This window comes from Ornithodoros turicata, chromosome 2, assembly GCF_037126465.1.
Source record: "Ornithodoros turicata isolate Travis chromosome 2, ASM3712646v1, whole genome shotgun sequence".
Taxonomy (NCBI): Eukaryota; Metazoa; Arthropoda; class Arachnida; order Ixodida; family Argasidae; genus Ornithodoros; species Ornithodoros turicata.
Genome location: NC_088202.1, coordinates 124,585,867 through 124,606,414, shown reverse-complemented (window position 1 = coordinate 124,606,414; position 20,548 = coordinate 124,585,867). Strand labels below are relative to the sequence as shown.

The 20,548-nt window shown below is 46.5% G+C and overlaps 1 long non-coding RNA gene across 2 annotated transcripts in view; it reads right to left on the bottom strand.

Annotated features, from left to right (window-relative positions):
• Nucleotides 1–4,314, bottom strand: part of LOC135386060 (uncharacterized) — a 100,267-nt gene extending 95,953 nt beyond the window's left edge. For both annotated transcript variants that reach the window (XR_010420576.1, XR_010420577.1), the window contains exon 1: nucleotides 4,112–4,314. This is a non-coding gene — a long non-coding RNA (uncharacterized LOC135386060). The remainder of the gene's footprint in view (nucleotides 1–4,111) is intronic.
• Between the last annotated feature and the right edge of the window lie 16,234 nt (nucleotides 4,315–20,548).

The window sequence follows — 20,548 nt, the reverse complement described above, 5'->3', positions numbered from 1 at the left end:
ATATGTCAAAGCGTCTGTGGAAAACCCAGGAAAACCCCCAGACGGCGCCGGGATTCGAACCCGGGTACCTCCCAGTCTCGACGTGACATAGCAGGCACGCTAAACACAGAGCCACGGGAGCTGGTCCAAACGTGGCGTCCTGGAGAACCTTGAGCTCGTCCTATCAGAATGTGAGCCCTACGAAACGAAGACGCGGCAACTCAGTGCTCAGTTGAGTACTGCTAGCAGACAAGCATTCAACCTTGCTGCAGTTATTGGCCCATATCAGGACCACATGCAAAACCGGCGATGTTCTTCGAGGTCCTCGTCTCTACCGGTGGTGGTTGTGGATGGCCAAAGGGCTTGTCTAGGACGTGTCTACCGCTTTGCTCCAGACGCTGTGGCGTCATACTCTGTATCCCAATGACCATTAGTGCTTCTTTCGTGTCTGTTTTTTTATCGTCATCTTCCTTTTGAGCGGCGTAGCGCAGCCAGTGGATGACAGCTCAATTGCTGCACTTGTACATAACTTTACGTGAGGCCGACAACGGCAAGCCCTATCACCACCACCACCACCACACATAACTTTAACTTCATTCTCATATCTCACATCTAATGCTTCGCGCGTAATGAGGTACTGTACTGCTCTGCAGTGGCGAATCACCCCATGCCATAGTCATGATTTATATGTTGTTGTTGTAGCTACACACGAATATGCTCGTTCAATGGCTGTGAGAGCAAGTTAGACTTGTTGAAGTGTTGAATAAGTGTTCAAGTCCACAATGTTGAGCGAAAAGAAGTGCTCACATTTGTGCGCGCTGCCGAACTACGGAGAAAAGCAGTACTACGCCGTGCTGATGTGAAGAACGTTGCTTGCAAGTCTGGTTTCATTGCTAGTTCCCCTTTCAATCTGTTAAGAAGGCAGGTTCCTTTACTCAGGCCTTCAAAGACGTTCGGGCCGCAGAATAGCTGATAGTGGGCTCCCTGCTTGAGACCCCTGCCCTAGGTATTGGAGGAAAGGACGACTTTTGCGGGCAGAGCAGACAAGCCCAGGCAGCCGACCAGGGAGCCAGGCTCAACGGGATTCTCAGTCAAACAAGGATACAGACAACCTGTCCGAATTTATGTACGCTATGTACTCTCATTCTTGTCTCAATGCGTGTCGGCAACGGGGGGATTTGCAAACGAAAGTTCCGAAAAAAGAATCATAAACAAAGTGATAGGCAAGCAAGCAGTGAGTAAGACTGAGCAAATTAGACATTGAGAGTTCCGTCAACCATCTGCACAGAACATGCTCTCTGGGCTCAAGCCGGAAGCGTGTGTCTCGTGAGGAATGTTGTATCAAACACGATGAACTAGCACCAGGACGGACAGGGAAGAGGACAAAGAAAGGACAAAGAGGAAGAGGACACTTCGTCTCCCCTATCCGTCCTCGTGCTGTACTTTCATATATGTATGACTCGTGCCGACTTGTCCGGTTCACTACCGTTATGAATGTTGCATCTTGCATCCCAACAGATATTCTCATCGTGCACTGTGACCTTCATTTTTCATTTACATATGCATACCATGGCAGTGTGCCTTTTCCTATGTCATCTGAAGTATTGATATGTTACTTGTGTATTGATAAAAGCTCACATTGTTTACCAGATTTCGGTGGGCTGGTACGTGCCTTCAACAGTAGTCTCAAGCCATATTTCATTTTGAAATGCGACAATGCTCCGATATCTTTTTCTATTGTAACATAATTGCCCTGAAAAACGAGCACTAGGATTCGTTTACGTCTTCTTTAAAATCCTATAACGAATGACGTGCCTGTACAACTGGCTAATATACAACCATGTCTATCTCACACACTCACTCGCTCCACGGGGAGTGTCGGTGTGCCGTTAGTTTTGTCCGTGTCCTTTGCTTGTTAGTCAGACTCAAGGAAATGTTTCGTGTTTCAGCTGGAGAGGCTCATCATGGTTTGGAATCATATTAGATAGCACGCTTTCTTGACGTTATCAGCCTCAAGTACAACTTGAACGCTAGCATTATCGTGTTGCGATTTTTGTCAGGATCGCGATGAAAGACCTTCTGTCTGCACATACTTGACCTTCACACAGCCTCGGGGAGGTCACCTCTCGTGTACCACCTTCCCGTTCTGCATGACTTGATTTTGCCGCCGGTAAAAGAGCGCTAGAAAGTGTGCTACAAACACGTGCCTCAGAATTACCCGACTAGGATCTACAGCAGCGTCTACGGCTGAATCAGAGCAAGCCCCACTGACTGCATTATGAATACAAGAATCTCTTAGCTATACTCAAACACAACGTGACTGCGCTGGCGCTCTTCGTTGTTGTCACATATTTCCGGTACATTCACACCGACAGCAAGGCTCTAAGGTATCAGTGGAATAAAGTGTTCTATATTATCTATACCAGTCTTCTATTACACCTTCCTTGAATACATATCCCACCTTTCATTTCTTTATCAACCTCCACAACCGGTCAGTTTTAGGTGCTCGGACTAGCTGTCTCTACTGCCATCATTTTGTGAAACTAATGTATCCATGTCTCCCTTTTGCCACTACTGTCTCCATAATTTTTCATTCATTCATCCAGACCAATCCAGGATATATCTCACCATGTGATAAACACAATGCGCGTGGCACGTGCACATCACGGTGGTGAAAGCACCAAGATGACCTGTTGCAAGAGCATTTCCTGCATGAGTGGGATTACTGAGGAACACGCTAGTCAGAGTCTTGCAACTAGGTATCCTGTTCATAGTCTATAAAACGGGAAGAATATTCCACGATACCACGTGAAATAATTACCAACCGTGGCGCAGCTGTGACATCGAGCCTGAATGACATATGCGGGATTGATCAACAAAGGTGCAGTCCACTCTAGTCCACATGAGTCCACTCATGCATTCCTCACTATTTAGAGGCATTCCCAGAATACACGATTCCCACTTGACTTGCATACTGTGTACTGTTCTCAGAGGGCTTCCGTAGTGCGTGCAATGGTGGCAAGTCGGCTTCTCTTTGTTTTAGTAAAAAACAAATTTACATGTTCTATTGGTCTATGCGTGGAACAGCATTGGCAAGCTTCTTAATTCCAACATTAGCTAGAAGAGCGATCGAAGAAGATCGATTTGACTGTATATTGTTTGCGCGGTTTTCAGAGTTCGCTTTGTAATATCCATCTTGCATCAAGCTATCACAGCTGACCTCATCACGGAACTGACGCAGGTGACACTAACAGACACAAAGAGTTGGAGTAAATGTATGTGTAAGCTCAGATTTCAGGTATGTGGACCGTGGTCATGGCGGTCTGGATGAAGCATTCCTTTCTATATAGTTTCAGCAAGGCACCAGTCGAACGAAGAGCACAAGAGAAAATTACTGTGCCTTGCCTTGCGTGGGTCTTGTCTTGTGCTGGTTCAATCCCCTTGTCTGTTCCCTAAACTCGGGGATATGCTGCCCACAACAATATAGTACACAGCGAACCGCTACGGTTAAGGGTGGCGACGCCTGTACACATCGAGCCGCTTTTCAAACTATAGGTAACGTAGCGCCTCTGCCCGCTACTCAACTGATAAGTAGATCGGCGTCGCTTCAAACCTGAAAATGTAATGCGACACCGCTACCACATGTGTACAAGCAATGCAATACTTTTCTGCTATTTTGCCGCTGCTGTACCCGCGTCGTCGAGTCATCTCGCAGCCCAAGTGCCCTGGTAGTTCTTGTCTATAGACTTTTCGTGTATTCCACCTTCTCTCAAAATGAGTGGAATTTCATTGAGCTAAAACAGATACAACGAGACGTTCATGGTTTATAAAATGCGCAAGGCATGGCAGCTTTCGTCGAGCCACGCCTTGGATACCAAAAAAAAACTGTCATTCTAGCATTCTTGGCGAATGTGGAAAGTTGTGATAGTAAGCACCTGGTCCTGCTTGCGCGAACGTTGAATCAATTCCCCAGTGCCGTCCTGAGTAGCTTTGGCAGGGCTCTACGCAGGAGCAGCGTTCAGGACCGTAGCGCGTGTCCGAAGCACTACAAAACCTACCGAGGACACCACTGAGGAACCTCTTCAACGTTCGCGCAAGGGGGCCCAGGTGAAAAGGAAAGTCCTGCACTCACCGCCGTGACGTCCACTAGTTTACATAGTTCTCTACCAGTTCACAATATGCACACAACACTCCATGAATCTCAAACCATGACATCGCACCGTTACGCCGACAATGGTCACTGTAGTCCCAACACTACCCCCACGCTGCCCTAGTACGACATCAACCGAAACAGGGCGAATCAAGTGCAAAGCTCCAGACAGAATCGCTTCTGTGTCATTCGCCCTATCTAGCTCGATCTCGCTCACTCTGCTCACGCCGGTTCGCGACATGCGTAAGTGATACCTGGCTGCACTGAGCATGCGTACTTATCAGCCAGCCCCACGCGACAGTGAGTTTATGTGCTGTGTCATCGCTGCCAGGAAGGCAATCGAAAGCAGTCACCGCGGCCCCGAATCTGTTATCAGATAATGCGATAGAATTTCCCAGACGCATGTTGTGTGCACGATAGTGCTTGGAAGTTGCGTAGATCAGGCTTTGTTTCTTTTTTTTTTTTTCAGGTATCTCTACAACAGCACGTCACTCTGTTTCAAAATGCAACTTTGGTGGCAAACATTCAAATACTAACAGCCAGTAGATTTGGAAACGCTCACACAGGGCTTAGCCACCGACCCTTTTGTAAGTGCAGATGTGTGATGTTCAACCCGCAGCACACTATTCCCTTTTTCTCTCACTCTCTCTCTCTCCTTTTTTTTTTAACTTTACATAAAGAACATGCGGGAGCGCAGTTACAAGGGTACTTTCTTTTCCGCAACCATTTCTTTCTGTAGCGCACACAGAAACTCACGTCGAAAACGGAAGATGCAGCGATCCAATGAGGGTAGATCAAGGAGAAGCCTCAAGTCGGGGAACGATAGTTCGAACTATTCGTATTCCTGTTACAGAGACTGTTCCTCCTTTGGGTCCGGAAGAAGAACTGTCTCTGTTCGGAATACCAGCGGCTTTTGTCATAAGGCTCTTCCCTTAACATTAAGGTAATACTCTATGTAGAACATTTTGAAACAAATCCAATCGGAATAGTAATATAGAACTCATACTCTAAATTCTAGATATTCACACAGCAGTCGTTATAATGGACGTGACGCAACAACGTTATTGTATGTTGTGAGTGAAAAGCAAAGTGTAATTAGGTCATTTGAGCGTTTTAGCAAATCGTTGATAACATTGCTTGCGTCGAACCGTATCAACCGGAAACAATAAGTCGATAGGATTCTGAGTCACACACGGCTGCGACTGGTTCCGATGGGCACGATAACTTTGCCAACGGCTTGCTAAAACTGCCTAATTACTTGTTCTGGAATCTAATTCTTTCAATGAAATATCCTGAACAGCGGCAACGCAACTGTTCTACTTTGTTGATGTATTCAGATAAAAATTACAATTAAAGTAGTTCATGAACACCACCTAAGCTACTGTACAGTGTAGCGTGAAGGAAAGGACATCCAACCACGTTGCGATCTAGAACGTTAATGCATAGCTCCCACTTGGCTGAAGCCCCACGCGATGTCACAGCGCGTTTGGTGACGTCGAGGGACGTCGGGACAGAGCACGTTATTCGTGTTCTCACTGCGAATATCTTGCTGCTATGTCTCGCGGTGGACGAGACTATCCGGGATATTTCCTTGTTCCGCTCTCTTTTTAGTCTGTTGTGGGCATGCTGCATTTATCGAGCGCGTTTTTTCACTCATTTCGATATTTTTGCAGCTAATCACGTTTACACGTCCTGGTGGCACAAGGGTCAGGGTATCAAAGTGATGCCAAAAAACTGCCACAACAACGGCGAAAACCAGCAGACGAAAAACGAGAAGGCGCGGTTTGGACATGTCACCTCATGGGCCAAGAGAACATCGGTCTCGTGGGCTCTCGCGAACGCTGCAAAACGTTGTGGAGAAAGTTCGGCATGTCGAAATTTTCGGCTCGGAGTGTCTTCTCTGAGAACGCCGGAATATGCGAGTCTACTTCCGCCGCCTGCAAACGACGTCGCGTCGGGCGACATCAAGTGGGAGCTGGGCATATGGATTTATTCATGCCCACGAGCTCCTGCACCCCGTCAACGTGCTCTTCCTTTCCCCTAGTAGCGGAGCCTAACACTAACTAAAACTAAAACTTTTTTTTTTCTGTTGTGTAAAGTTCACACAACCGTTTGAATGCAAAACAAAAACAGCTTATACCGGGTAACCCTATCTGTCTGAACGGTTGGATGCCCTTCCATATCGAGATGTTGTCAGGGCCCAAACTAGGCAACGGGCAAGAGCCGCCAAGCTGTAGAGTTACCCTCAGGCCAAGCAACTCATCCCTGAACCGTCGATCGACTTCAGCATCCAAGTCTTCTCTGGCAGTCGTCACAGGAATCGGTGTTTTGGGAAATTCAATGTCCAGCGTAGCACCTTGTTGTGGGAGCCCGTCTCCCGAAGCGGAGTTAGCCCTGCGTATCAGATGTTGGCGATTTGAACGCAGCAGACCCTTGTCCGTCTGCACCCAGTAAGACCGTGGAGTGCCACCGATATCCACGACACTTTCTTGTAATTTTACATGTGGCAACCAGACCTATTCGCCCTTCTGGGGAGACGGCAAACTCCAAGCGCGATGTCCCTGGTCAAAGCAGTCAGGTCAAATTTGAATTTGACAGTCCTCACGGCTCTCTCCACTTGTCCGTTGGATTGTGGGAAATAGGGACTGGGTGTGGGGCGGTTGAATTCACAATATCGTCCGAAGTTCCCGAATTCTTCACTTCATAGCTGAGGACCGTTCTCCGTCACCAGTTCTCGGGGAATGCAGTGCCTCGCGAAGATGCTTTTCAGGCGCAGAATGACAGCTCGTGAAGACCAATCATGCAGCACCTGGAGGTATCTGGACCGAGAACCCACCGCGATTTCGACACAGCAGGCCCTTGTCCGTCTGCACCCATCAGTTAACAATATGCACACTACTGGAGTGCCACCGATATCCACGACAGTTCCTTGTACTTTTAGCTGTAGCAACCAAGCCTATTCGCCTTTCTGGAGAGACGGCAAGCCACGAGCACGATGTCTCCAGTCCTGTTTCTTCTTTTCGTAGCGGTCCGGCGGTTTTGAAGCATCAGACCCTTGTCCGTCTGCACCCACCAGTTCACAGTATGCACACCAGTGGAGTGCCACCGATGTCCACAACGTTCCTTTTATTTTTGGCTGTCGCAACCAGACCTATTCGGCCTTCTCAAGAGACCACCAACTGCGAGCAAGATGTCTTCAGTCGAAGTTCGTCTTGTGTTCCTTCTCTTCGTAGGTGTCTCGGTGATTTCGACGAAGCAGACCTTTGTCAGTCTGCACCCAGTAGGACCGAGGAGTACCACCGTTATCCACGACAGTTCCTTGTATTCATGCGTTAGCATGGAGTGTCAAAGTGGAAAAGGCTGTATGTATGTATGTATGTCTATGTGTGTGTATGTGTGTATGAAATAGCACAGACTCACCGAGGCAGAGGATAAGTGGAGATATAAAGGGGAGATAAGAGGGTAAATGTAAATGAAGGTAAATGATATGAAATTGAAGTAGTTGTAGGTAATTAAGAGTAACAGGTAAGAGTAATTAAACGTAATTAGAGGTAATTAAAGGTAATTAAAGCAAAGGTGAGTTAAGGTAATCAATGTAAGATGTATGTAATTAAGAAAGATTAAATGAAATTAAAGATTACGGAAGGTAACCGCAGGTAATATAGCTCTAATTAAAGGTAATTAACGTCAATTAAAGGGAATTGAGAGTTATTAAAGTAAGTAGACGTAATTAAAGGAAATTAAATGAGATTCAAGATCAGGTAACCTGAGGTTACCTTCGGTAATTAGAGGGTGATTGAAAGTAATTGAGGCTAATTAAAAGTAAATTATTGGATTTACATATCGTAATTGAAACTGTCGAACCGGAAGTGAAGTATAGACGGGAGGTGGACAACCGGAAATTGAGTTGCACCGGAAGTGGATACCAGAAGTCAAGTATAGACCGGAGAAGGCGCTTAATGCTAACGCATTTCTCTTGCATTTACCGCTAAATCGCCACCGTTTTTTTTTTTTTTTTTAGCTGTGGAAGCCAGACCTATTCGCTCTTCTGGAGATACGGCACACACGAGAGCGATTTCTCCGGTCTAGGTTAGTCTTCTGTTTCTTCTTTTCGTAGGTGTCTGGGCGATTTCGACGAGGCAGACCCTTGTTCGTCTGCAACCAGTAGCACCGTGGAGTGCCACCGATATCAACGCAAGTTCCTTGTACTTTTAGCTGTGGCAACCAGGCCTATTCGCCCGTCTGGAGACACGGCAAACTACGAGCACGATGTCTCCGGTCCTGTTTCTTCTTTTCGTAGGTGTCTCGGCGATTTGGACGCAGCAGACCCTTGTCCGTCTGCCACCCACCAGTTCAAAATATGCACACCAGTGGAGTGCCACCGATATCCACGACGTTCCTTGTACGTTTAGCTGTCGCAGCCAGATCTATTCGCCCTTCTGGAGAGACGGCAAACTACAACCACGATACCTCCTGTCGAAGTTAGTCTTCTGGTTCTTCTTTTCGTAGGTGTTTCGGCGATTTCGACGCAGGAGATCCTTGTCCGTCTGCACTCAGTAGGACCATGGAGTGCCACCGATATCCACGACAGTTCCTTGTACTTTTAGCTGTGGCAACCAGACCTATTAGCCCTTCTGGAGAGACGGAAAACTTCGAGCTCGATATCTCTGATGAAAGTTAGTCTTCTGTTTCTGTTTTTCGTAGGTGTCTCGGTCTCTCAATCCATGTACGAGGGGCGTTCAAGTCAAACCGGGACTTTTCATTTTTCGCAAAAGTAAAATGAACTTACAGGCGAGAAATTAGTTTTATTTTTCAACGTAATCTCCGCTGCACTAACGCACTTGTCCCGTTTCGCGAGGGCTTGGATGCCAGCAGCGTAGAAATCCTTACCGACGCGTAACAGCCATGATCGGACCGCATTCTTGACCTCGTCGTCGCAGCTGAAGTGGCGGCCCCCAAGGAACGCCTTCAGTGGCCCGAAGAAATGGAAATCGCTGGGGGCGAGGTCTGGACTGCAAGGAGGATGTGGCAACGACTCCCAGCCAAGTTCGTGTAAGGTGCGTGTCGTGAGATGCGCGGTATGCGGACGTGCATTGTCCTGTAGGAGGAAGACTCCTTTGGTGATGAGGCCCGGCTTTCCGAAACTGGGGGTGCCCATGAATGACAGTGCTCAACGTTCCCACAGAAAGGTCCGTCTTTCGAGCCAGTTCGAGACATGTTATCCGTCGGTCCTTGAGGATCAGGCGCTCCACAAGTTGGATGTTCTCAGGAACTCTGACACTGGGCTCTGAGCCGCCCCGACCGGGATCGTCTTGCACTGATGTACAGCCGTCTCGGAACCATTTGCACCACTCAAACGCTTTGCTGCGGCTAAGTGTATCGTAGCCATACTGGGCCTGAAGCCTTCTGTGAATTTCAGATGACTTTACGCATTCATTCACGAGAAATTTCATAACAACCCGCTGTTCGATGTGCGCGCTCATCTCGTTGTCGGCCATGTTGTCTAGCACGTGTCTTCTGTTTTGCACAAACTTTGGACCACTACGTGGTGAACGCGGAGGCATGTCGCGTGTGAAGATGATGAAAAAGAAGTAGCGCGAGCCATTTGTACACTCAGGAGACAGAAAGTCCCGGTTTGACTTAAACGCCCTTCGTATGTTAAATATCAGGTTCCAGCTGTTGAGGAAGAGAGAGAGAGAGAGATTATGGGTTTAATGGCACAAAGGCAACAAAGGCCATAGAGCGCCAAACCTATGGTGAGTGTGTGGTGGTGTGGTGAGAGAGAGAGAGAGATTATGGGAGAGATGATGTGATAGAGAGTGTGTGTGGTACTTAAAAGCTATCTCTGTATGAGCGATGAGATGGTCCAGGACAAGAGAGAGAGGAGGATGACAAGGAAAAGAGTGATTCGGCGCACAGGTGTATCGTCCACCATCGAGCCCAACCAAGGGAGCGTGCCCGGCACGCTAACACTTTCTTCTGCATTATACCCTAGTGCAGTTTCAGAAGGCTGAAAGAACTGCCCAAGGTTGACCCTTGCCGCCAAAGAAGGTGAGTAAGGAAAAACAAGAAGGAAGAGGAGATGAAAGGAGAAAGTAAGGAAAATAGGAGATGGCGACTAGCTGAATAGTCCTGGCCGGTCCTTCCAGGACCACCCGACTATGGGAAGCAGGAGGCAAAGCGGTGTGTTGCATTCCCGGAGGGGCCCCGAAGGGTCCTAAACAACCTCCGGGTCCACTCAACCACCAGGATCCCCCTTTCCCCAGACACGGGACAGCCACGCACAGCTATACGTGGGGGTCTCCCTCCTGCGGCGACCCAACCGTGAGTGCAGGAGGAGGCTCCTGCGGCTGCTGCCGGGCGATGGGGGCGCCAAGTTCCCGACGCCGGGCTGCTGAGGAAGAAGTGGTACCCTGCACCTCAAACACCGTCCCATCAGAAGCTGTGTTGAAAATCCACCGCCAAGTCGTATTCAATTTTCCCTATGTGAAATAAACCACTCCGATTTTTTCCCATGGGAGGGAAGGTGTCTCCGTTGGGACCATTGGTTCTGTCTGCTGTGCTCCTCACAGACCAAACAGGCCCTAACAAGGTCCGCCAGCTCCTTGCTCCCACCACCAAATAGACTCCCTCGCTTTCTGTCTGCATCGAACAACTCCTTGGTGGCCCTAGTGTATGCAACCTACAGCATCTCTTCACGCGGCAATATGGGAATTACAATATGCTTCCCGCGACAGTAGGACTTCACATACTGAACGTTTTGCCATTTTTTGTATTAAGGACGCAGTACTTGGTCAATTTGCCTTTTCGAGGGCCATCCCTTTTAACAATATTCTCTTATAGTGCCTTGCACTCTGTCTTTTTTCTGACCTTCCGGATGTGGTTTAGCAGTTTGTCGGACTCCGGGATAGTCTCGATTCCTCCATGTACGAATGCCGAAACCTCATCGGCACTAAGGTAGTACGTGGTGTCCTTCAGCAGAGAACGGGAAACAGCTACTGTCATGGACGCATCTGGTATATAGGTGACGTTGTAATTGTATATCAGATTAGTATCAAACGAAACCTCTGGATTCTTAGTGGTAACTGATCCAGGTGCTGGAGACCAAGGAGGGAGACAAGCGTTTTGTGATCAGTTTTGAAGGTACAGCGCAGACCACAGATATATTTGTCAAACTTCTCTGCGGTCGAAGTTAGGGCCGGCTCTCGCTTTTCTTTTCTTTTTTCTAATTCGCTTTGCTGCTTTACAACTGCTTCTTTTTCGCGGGCATTAGCATCAGCAATGGGGTAGAATATCTCCCCTATGGCGATGAAACTCCCCACTCATCATCATTCAAATTAAGAATGTTGTTGTTAGATGGGCTTTCTTTAGAGCCGATAGAGGGGTTTGATAAGGGTCCCATTTGCTGCGCCTGTAGCAGCTTAACATCTCTGAGGCCAAAAACGAACCTGTTCCGATATATCATCCTTTCTTTCGTTAGACCAAAGTCACAATTTGTCTGCCAAGTTGTGACCCGCTACGAAGTAATGCGTCTACAGTTTCGCCGTTGCTGCCGTCAGCTGAAGTTTGCAGCTTCGTAAACAACGTTTCGTGAATGAGTAAAATGTGCATCAAACGCTTTTAGGATTGCACGTGTTCTTCTTCCCGTGCAGTAAAGCAATATGTCGTGACCTTAACCTCTCCCGGCTTATCTTATCCGGACGCATAGAGGTAGAGGTAGTAGAGGTAGAGGTAGTCCCTCGAGGCAGGCGAGTCTGTAATGTCGATGAAGTTGAATGGGGCTTGCTGCCAAGGTCTAACAATCGATTAGGTTAGAGGACAATGACATAAGCCTTGATTCAAGGGGCATACTGTATTCAAACGGATCCGACCTTTACCACCACGTAGCGCCAAGAAAAGGACATCCAGCACCGTTGTGGTTTAGAACGTTAATGCGTTATTCATGCGCACGAGCACGTCCACCCCGTCAACGTCCTCCTCCATTTCTCCCATAGCAGCCGATCTAACAGCACTGTTCAAATGATCATGCATACGAATCGTATCCTTCTGTGAGCCATGGGAATTAAATCGGCGCGAAAAATGCCAGCACAACCCCAAATGTGACAAAGGGGATGACCTAGGAATAAAGGTGGCATAGGGTCATTTCTAACGTATAACTACCGTATCTGCAGCACCCAATAAACGAATAAGATTCTGAGTCACGCACGCTGCCAGGGTCCCGGTAGGTACAGCTCGAATCACAGTAAACTGTAACGCCGCTTCGATCTGGCGGAGAGGGAAGAGAGCCCCCCTAGCGGCGCTTACGAGAAATAAAGAGAAAGGGCGTTTCGACTGTCCCACTTGTGCTGCGGGGCTGTTCGCCTTGCTGTGAGAGGTTGACTCGGCATTGCCCCTCAGCTGTGGTTATCATCGTGACGTTTGTTTGGGCTTGCGGCGAGTATGTAAAGGTGTATGCGGGCCGATATCGCACGGATGCGAAGCCGTTATCTCATTGACTGAGTGGGGCATTTTCGGCATTATGATAAACAAATGAGGATGCGCGGAGTCTAGTGGCAAATGTATTGGATTTGGTGTCCACCTTTGCGTGTATCAGTGAGATAACAGCATGGCATCCGTGTGATATTCTCCAGCATACACCTTTACATAATCGCCGCAAACCCAAACAAACGTCGCGATTATAACCACAGTTGAAGGTAATGCCTAGTCAACACCTCATGGCAAGGCGGGCACACCCGCAGTACAAGCGGGGCAATCGAAACACTCTTTCCCTTTATTTGTCCAAGACGCCACTAAGATGGCTTTCTTCAAGCTGCGTATGTCGAAGCGGCGTCCCAGTTAACTCCGAGCTGTACGATAACCTGACCATGACGTTACGGTGGTTCATTAGGAATGTCTGTTGTGTCGTAAAGCTAAAACAAGAGCATCATACTTAGACCGCCCTTATGAAAAAAAATTTCTATTTTCTACAGGATTTCTATAGGAAACCCTAGATAGAGCGCATAAGAAATAGATTAAAACTTGTATCTACTCCGAATGTAGTTTCTATGAATAAATGGGAATACTATCGGATAGAAAATAGATAAAGCATTTATATATACATTGAAAACAAAGTAGTTAGACATAGGATAGAAAGTTGCCCCATTTTTCTACACAGATTGTGTTCATGTAGGACACAAAGTTGCCTCATTTTTCTATACTGACTGTATTTATGTACTATATGAAGTGGACTTTACTGTCAATAGATGGTGCGTCACGAAAGAATTTTGAAGAGGGAGCCGATGGCAGTAGCTCGATAATCTTCTTCTGTATTTCAAAAACCAGGAACTTTCCATTTATTTCACCGCCACATCCCACCCACTACGCAAAACTCCAAACCGCAAAAAAAAAAGAAAGAAAAAAAGGAAGGAAAAAAGAAACCGAAGAAATACGCTTGTATTGTTGACTCTATGAGATGAGCCACAGAAGCTTGTGTACTCATCTTCCTAAGCTTTCCCTAACCATTTATCCCGCTTGTTACCCCACTTGTTATTCCTATCTCGCCTATTTCTATCCTTGAGTCAACAACTGAGACAAGTTCTAAAACATTGCCACATTGCTATCGCACTGAAGTGCAGCATCCCATCGTATACTCTCGAGGAGTGCCAACACCACTGTGCTTCACATTTAAACCGCCCCGCATATCTTACCAATTCCCTCCCCTGGAAAGCTTTCAAATGCTCGGGAAACATAATTTCATTCATACTTACTCGCTCAAGTGGAACTTGATGATCCCGTCCACCACTCTGAAGCCTTTGCACTGCCACTGTTTGAAGAAATTTCGCTGCCCCAAACGTAACCTTTCCCTCCCAAGCCACATGCGGACATAATAGCTCACAATATTTCTAAATTTCGCCTTGCTCCAACAATCACCTCCATGAACAACCCTACACCTATTAAGCCACACTTGATAGACAATTTCTGCGGCGACCAATAGATAGAAGCTCTGCTGCTTCTTAACTACTTGCCCAATGTGGATCCCCACAGCTTGTTCAAACGTAAGACTACTTAATCCAAAATATTTTTTGAAGCATAACCAAAGGTATGCAGGCACTTTACACTCAAAAATTGCATGTTTTACTGTTTCTGTGCGACTACAAAGCGCGCAGTTCCGTCTACTGGTCTTACCCCATAAATAGAATCTGTCTTTCACAGGTAGTACTCCATGCCCTATTCTCCACAACAGCGATTTCCTTTTACTATCCAACCAGAAGCTATTCAGTCTTCTCCATCCCTCTCGTGGTATCTGGGAAGAGGAGTTCTCTACAAATTCTTTCCTCAAGTCATTGTATATTTCCACGACCTTGCAATCGCCATAGTCCTTATTATTGTTCAACGTTTTAAGCTGTACAAGAGCCTGTTTCGCTACTTTGTATAGTCTTGGCTGGTTTTCAGACATTGGGACTCTATGATCAATGCTTTCTTGCCTAAAAAGTTTTATGTTAGTGCCCAGCCAAAATCTCGATAAGAGTTTCCCGGAACCTTCCTGAGTTAGCATCCTGTAAGCTCCATGTACCGCGTATGCCTGTGCCAAATGTCGAAAGTCCGGAATTTGCAGGCCACCATCCTCTATTGGAAGCTTTAATCTTTCTTGCGCCACCCACTGGGTCTTTCCACTCCAAATGAAGCTAAAACAACATTTCTCTATTCCTCGGCATACATCCCGAGATGGGTGAATGACCGAGAACAAGTATGTGTACTTTGGCACCACGATCGCTTTAATGACCTGTGCTCTAGCCATCAGTGACATTGCAGGCTCGTCGTGATCGTTCATAATCTTTTCGACTGCTGCCTTCAAGTAGGACCAATTCTTGCAAGACGCTCCATGCTTATCAAATAGGATACCTAAAATTTTTACTTCATCAACAACTTTGAGCCCTAGATCTCTCCTTGGGTACTCGCCCCCCATGTACAGCATTTTCGATTTCTCTTTGTTAATTTTCGCTCCACTTCTTGTCCCATATTCTTCTAAAACCTGCAATGCGTTCTCCACGTCCTTTTCACTCTGAACAATCATTGACAAGTCGTCTGCATAGGCGACTATTGTCTTTGTCTGTGCTGAGCCAGGTATTCCCACTCCCTTGATTGATGAACACTGATAGAGCTCTCGCAAGAGGCGATCAAATGCCAGGACGTACAAAAGAGGAGAAAGAGGGCAACCCTGCCTTACACCTCTTCGAATAGTAAATTCCTTCCCTAGACAACCGTTGATGAGCAACCTGCTCTTGCATCCTCTATACATCGCTCCTATAGTGCTTACTATTTCATTTTCTGCTTCGACTTGTTCTAGCGTTTCCCTCAAAAACGCATGTTTCAACCTATCAAAGGCCTTTTCTTGATCAAAGGCCATTAAAATACTTCGTACGTCCCTCTCCGCTAACCACTGTATTACATCCCTGATTTCCCAAAGTTTGTCCTGTATTTTTCGACCACCGACTGCAGCCCCCTGAAATGGAGATATCCAGTTTTCCATGTTTTTTTGTAGCCTCTTTACTAGAGCCTTTGCTAGAATTTTGTAGTCTACGTTTAAAAGTGTTATCGGCCTCCAGGCTCCCAACTGCTCCTTTCGCTGGGGGTCCTTGCATAACAAAGTAACGGTTCCCTCCATAAACTCGTCTGGTAGTGATCCCTGTTTTAGAGAGTTATTAAGCACCTTAACCAGAGAGGGACCCAGGAGGTTCCAATACTGCTTGTAGAACTCAGCAGGCAACCCATCGGGTCCAGGTGCTTTTCTGCTTTTCAGGCTACGGACAACCTGAACAACCTCCTCGCAGTTCAGTTCAACACCCCTGCGGGTGTAATCGGAACTGAAACGGTCCGACTCTGTGAGGTCTCCCCCGTACAAGTCTGAGAAGAACTCTCTGGCCATTTCAGCTATTTGTCTCTGACCAGTGATTCTGCTGCCGTTTTTCATTAGAGCCTCCATTGGTGGCTGAGCTGAAGAAAGATGTTTGGAGAGGAGCCTTCGGGAGCACCAGGCTTCCTTCTCAATTTTATTTTTCGCCGCCAAATACCTTACTGCCTCCCACCGCTCCTCCCTCAGGAGTGCCAGGTGATCGTTGGCAGAAGAAAATGTCACACCGGAAAGAAACCCAGTGCCAGTTTGTTGAAGTTGGCGCAGATGTGCCTGAAGTCTGCATGTCAAAGCACGCTTCTCATGGGCCTTTTTCCGGCCCCAGGCTCTCAGACAGTTCCTGATGTCATCTTTGAGTTTTACCCACCAAGCAAATGTACTGTCACTCTCCCGGACCGCTCTCTCAATTAAGGTCTGTATGTCCGCATGAATTTCTGGACACTGCAGTAATTTGGTGTTCATGCGCCAGGGGTGTCGGGAGCCTGGAAAACCCACTTTTGTCAATTCAACTAAAACTCCCTTATGATCAGAGATGTCAATGGTCTCCATCGTCTGAATATTTTCTACATTACCCAACAAGTGACTTGACACATAAATTCTGTCTAGTCTACTTCCCCCCAATTTATTTAGTCGTGTGAACCCATTTCCTCCTCCTCTAGCAAGTGTCCAAGCGTCTGCCAACTTAACAGCATCTATAGCCTGCCGCAACTCTGCAGCTCCAGAAACGTTTTTATGTACACCCGATGATGTATCTTTTGCATCAATTACACAGTTGAAATCACCTCCCACAATGAAACTGTAAGCTCCAATGAAATAGTAAGGAAGCTCATCTCTATAAAACTCCCCCGACTCATTTGCTTTATTTGGCCCATATATATTGATCAGTCTAAGCAACGTGCCATCATTATCTATGTCTACGGTTACTATTCTCCCGTGCAGGTCCTTCTCAAACTTGATAACTTTGACCTCTCTTGGTTTTAAGAAGATAATGCCGACCCCTCGTGAGTTATGAGTTCCGTAGCTCCAATAAGACAATGTGTTGAAACATCTGTCAAAGTCTTTTGCCTCCAGCTGTTTGTGCCAATGCGATTCTTGAATGAATAAACAATTCACGCCTAAAAACCTTGCTAGGTCTATGACTTCGTTTTGTTTCACTCTACTTCTAAATCCCCTTACATTAAACGTTAATAATTTGAAAGTCATTGACGAAGTCGGGGAAGGGTTCAAGAAAAACACGCCGGAGAACAGCAATCTCATCTAGACACGCACCTTAGGCGCATTTACCCGCCCTCTTCCTTCTCTTCGATATCCTCCTCCTTTTCAAAGTCATACCCCTATCATTCCTCTCACTACTGTCACTCACACGCCCTTCACTTTCAGATACCAGAGTAGCTACGCTCTCTCCACTATCCGACGCCTCGTTATTTGACCCAGGAGACGCACAAAGCGTTGGGGTGGTTGATGCGTCCGACACATTCCCTGGGTCACCACTAGAGCGATTTTCGAGCACCTCAACTTCCTTTATGTCCACCCTACTACACCCTTCTACATCCTCCGGCTCCTCCGTACCCTGGCTTTCGTCATCCTCAGCATCTTGCTTGTTCTGATGCTGAAGCTGATGAACCACTGCACTTTCCTCCTGAAGTGCGCGCTGATTTTCTTTATCTTCTTTTCCCGCGATATTTTCCTGCATTTCTACCGAATTTTCACCGCCATCATCCACATCTACCGAATTTTCCACATCCTGAGCGACACCATTGTTCCCCTCCTTGTCCTTGTCCGTGTTTCCCAAACAAGGAAAATTCTCGTCGGAAATCCACGGAGTGTGAACAGGATCAGGAACTCCTCCCCACACCGAATCTCTAACGTCGGCTGGGACGTTCCGTTTCCTCTCCTTTGCTGCCTTACACTTCCCACATTCTCCTTCATAGAAGGAGCTACACCACCGGCATCTAAGGGCCTTACAGTCACGAGCTAAATGGTCTGTCGCGTCACACTTAGCACACCTTCGAGTAACCCCGTGGTACAGACATTCAACACGGGTCCCTCTCACCGTCAAAAAGTTGGGAAGTTCCCCTCTAAGCTCCATGAGAACGAAACGCGTACCCGTCTCGCAGTCGTCGTGGTCACCACCGTACTTCTCCCTCTGTGTCTTAATTACAACACCGTAGTTCCCAAGTTCCTTCTCTAAGTCTGTGTCAGGATAATCAATCGGGTACCTGAACACCGTGACCCTCCTCATCTTTGCTCCCAAATAAAACGCATCAACTTTTTTCCCCCCAATCGCAACCGATCCTTCCTCCTTAAGCAACCTCACTCCTTCCAAATCATTCATTACCACCTCATAATAACCATACCCTTGATTCTGCGCACCACGAACTTTACCAGGCGCGACACGTTTACAAGCATCCAACACATCTTTTCCGAAATAACCCTGCGGGGCTCGCACTTTGAACACCATGATGCGGTCATCTTGGTTGTCGTACATTTTAGCTTAGCCGGTGTCTCAACCGGGAGACACGGCTTCGCAACAACAACCACAAAGTGCCAGTTACAAGCAACGAAAAGTGAAGAAATTATAAAGGAAAGAACTCGGTTAGGCCTAACAACAACAGAGCAGCAACAGTGCACGTCTTACCACCTCGTCGTCTTCCTCCTTCTTTTACGCTTGCACACGGTCACGCCTGTGACGTATTTGCAGAGGAACAGATACTAATAAAACACGCAACGAAATGGCTAGGCCACATGTGGAGCCGTCTTAGCTAGAGATGCAACCACACGGGTGAGGAGCGCACGCATAGATTGTTATTTCGGTAGCGAATAACAACCACAAAAATATTTCCTCCAACTGGTTAGTATATTACTGCATTAAGGTCTGTGTTTATTACTCAAATTACTCGAACTAACCCAGCACAATCTCCACACCAAATTAATGTGGTGCTGCACGTTGCGCATGCATGGAGCCAGCCCCGTACTATACGATTAGCTACATGCTATCAGTGAGTTACTCTTGGTTTAAACGATGGTATAGTTGAAATAGGTACAAAAATGGCACTTCCGCCCTGGTTTACACATACACTTTTTATACCTTTTCTTTTGACAGTGTAGAAGCAGCAGTTCGTCAAGTGCAACATTAAAAAGTAATAAACGGTAAATGTTGCCTGAAGTGATAAGTCACAATATTGCTATTAGCATTTGTATCTATGCCCATACATACACAAATCGCGTGTATTAGTTGTTCTTCAAATGTACAGCAAAAACAAGTAACACATGTCCCTAAAAAAGACCTTTTCGGCGCCTAGTATTAGCTCTATAGAGACTGTATAGAAAATGTATACATTCTAGTTCCTGAATCCTGTATAGAATGTGTATAGAGTTTAGCAGTTAAAAACCCTATACAGCTTTTATCTATTTCCTATGCAGAAAATTGACACTAGATACGATAAATAGATTATGTATAGGTCCTGTATAGAAACTAGAAAATCATTCTTATTGCCTGCGTGCCGGCTGCTTTTCCCGTCGGCACAGGGTGCGGGCCATCACCGCTCCTGTGGCTATTGGCGACCGGCACTCGGTGTCTGGATAGCTGGCGGTGGTTTTCTCGCCGGTAGCGGGATTTTGAACACCGTGGGAGTATTACTAGGATTTATATTGACACGGTTTATTTCAGCACGATTTATTTCGGAACGATTTATTTTGGACGGTTTATTTCGGTCACCACCCGAGGGGAGCACGCATAGATTGTTATTTCGGTAGCGAATAACAGTCACTGAAAGCATTTCCTCCAGCTGTTAGTATATTACTGCATTAAGGACTGTGTTTATTATTCAAATTACTCGAACTAGACCAGCACAATCTCCACACCAAATTAATGAGCCAGCCCCGTACTCTACGATTAGCTACTGCGATCAGTGAGTTACACTGGGTTTAAACGATGGTATAGACAGTTGAAATATGTACAAAAACATTACTTCCGCCCTCGTTTACCTTTTTATACATACGCTTTTTATACCTTTTCCCCTGACAGTGTAGAAGCAGCAGTTCTTCAAGTGCAACATTAAAAAGTACTAAACGGCAAATGTTCACGTTGTCTGAAGTGATAAGTCACAATATTGTTATTAGCATTTGTATCCGTGTTCATACATGCACACATCACATGTATTAGTTGTTCTTCAAATGTACAGCAAAAAACAAGTAGCACATGTTCGTAAATAAGATCTTTCGGGGCAGCTATAGTATTAGCTCTATAGAGACTGTATAGAAAATGTATACATTCTAGAGTCTGGCTCCTGTATAGAAACTGTATAGAGTTTACCAGTAAAAAACCCTATACAGCTTCTATCTATTTCCTATGCACAAGATTCACACTAGACATGATAGATAGATTCTCTATAGGTCTTGTATAGAAACTAGAAAATCATTTTCATAAGGGCGTAGACTACTGTAGGTCTACTTGTTGCGTCACACTAGTGTCAACAGCAGAACATAAGACTTTTCTGAGCATGCGCTCTTCACTGGAGGGAGCTTCA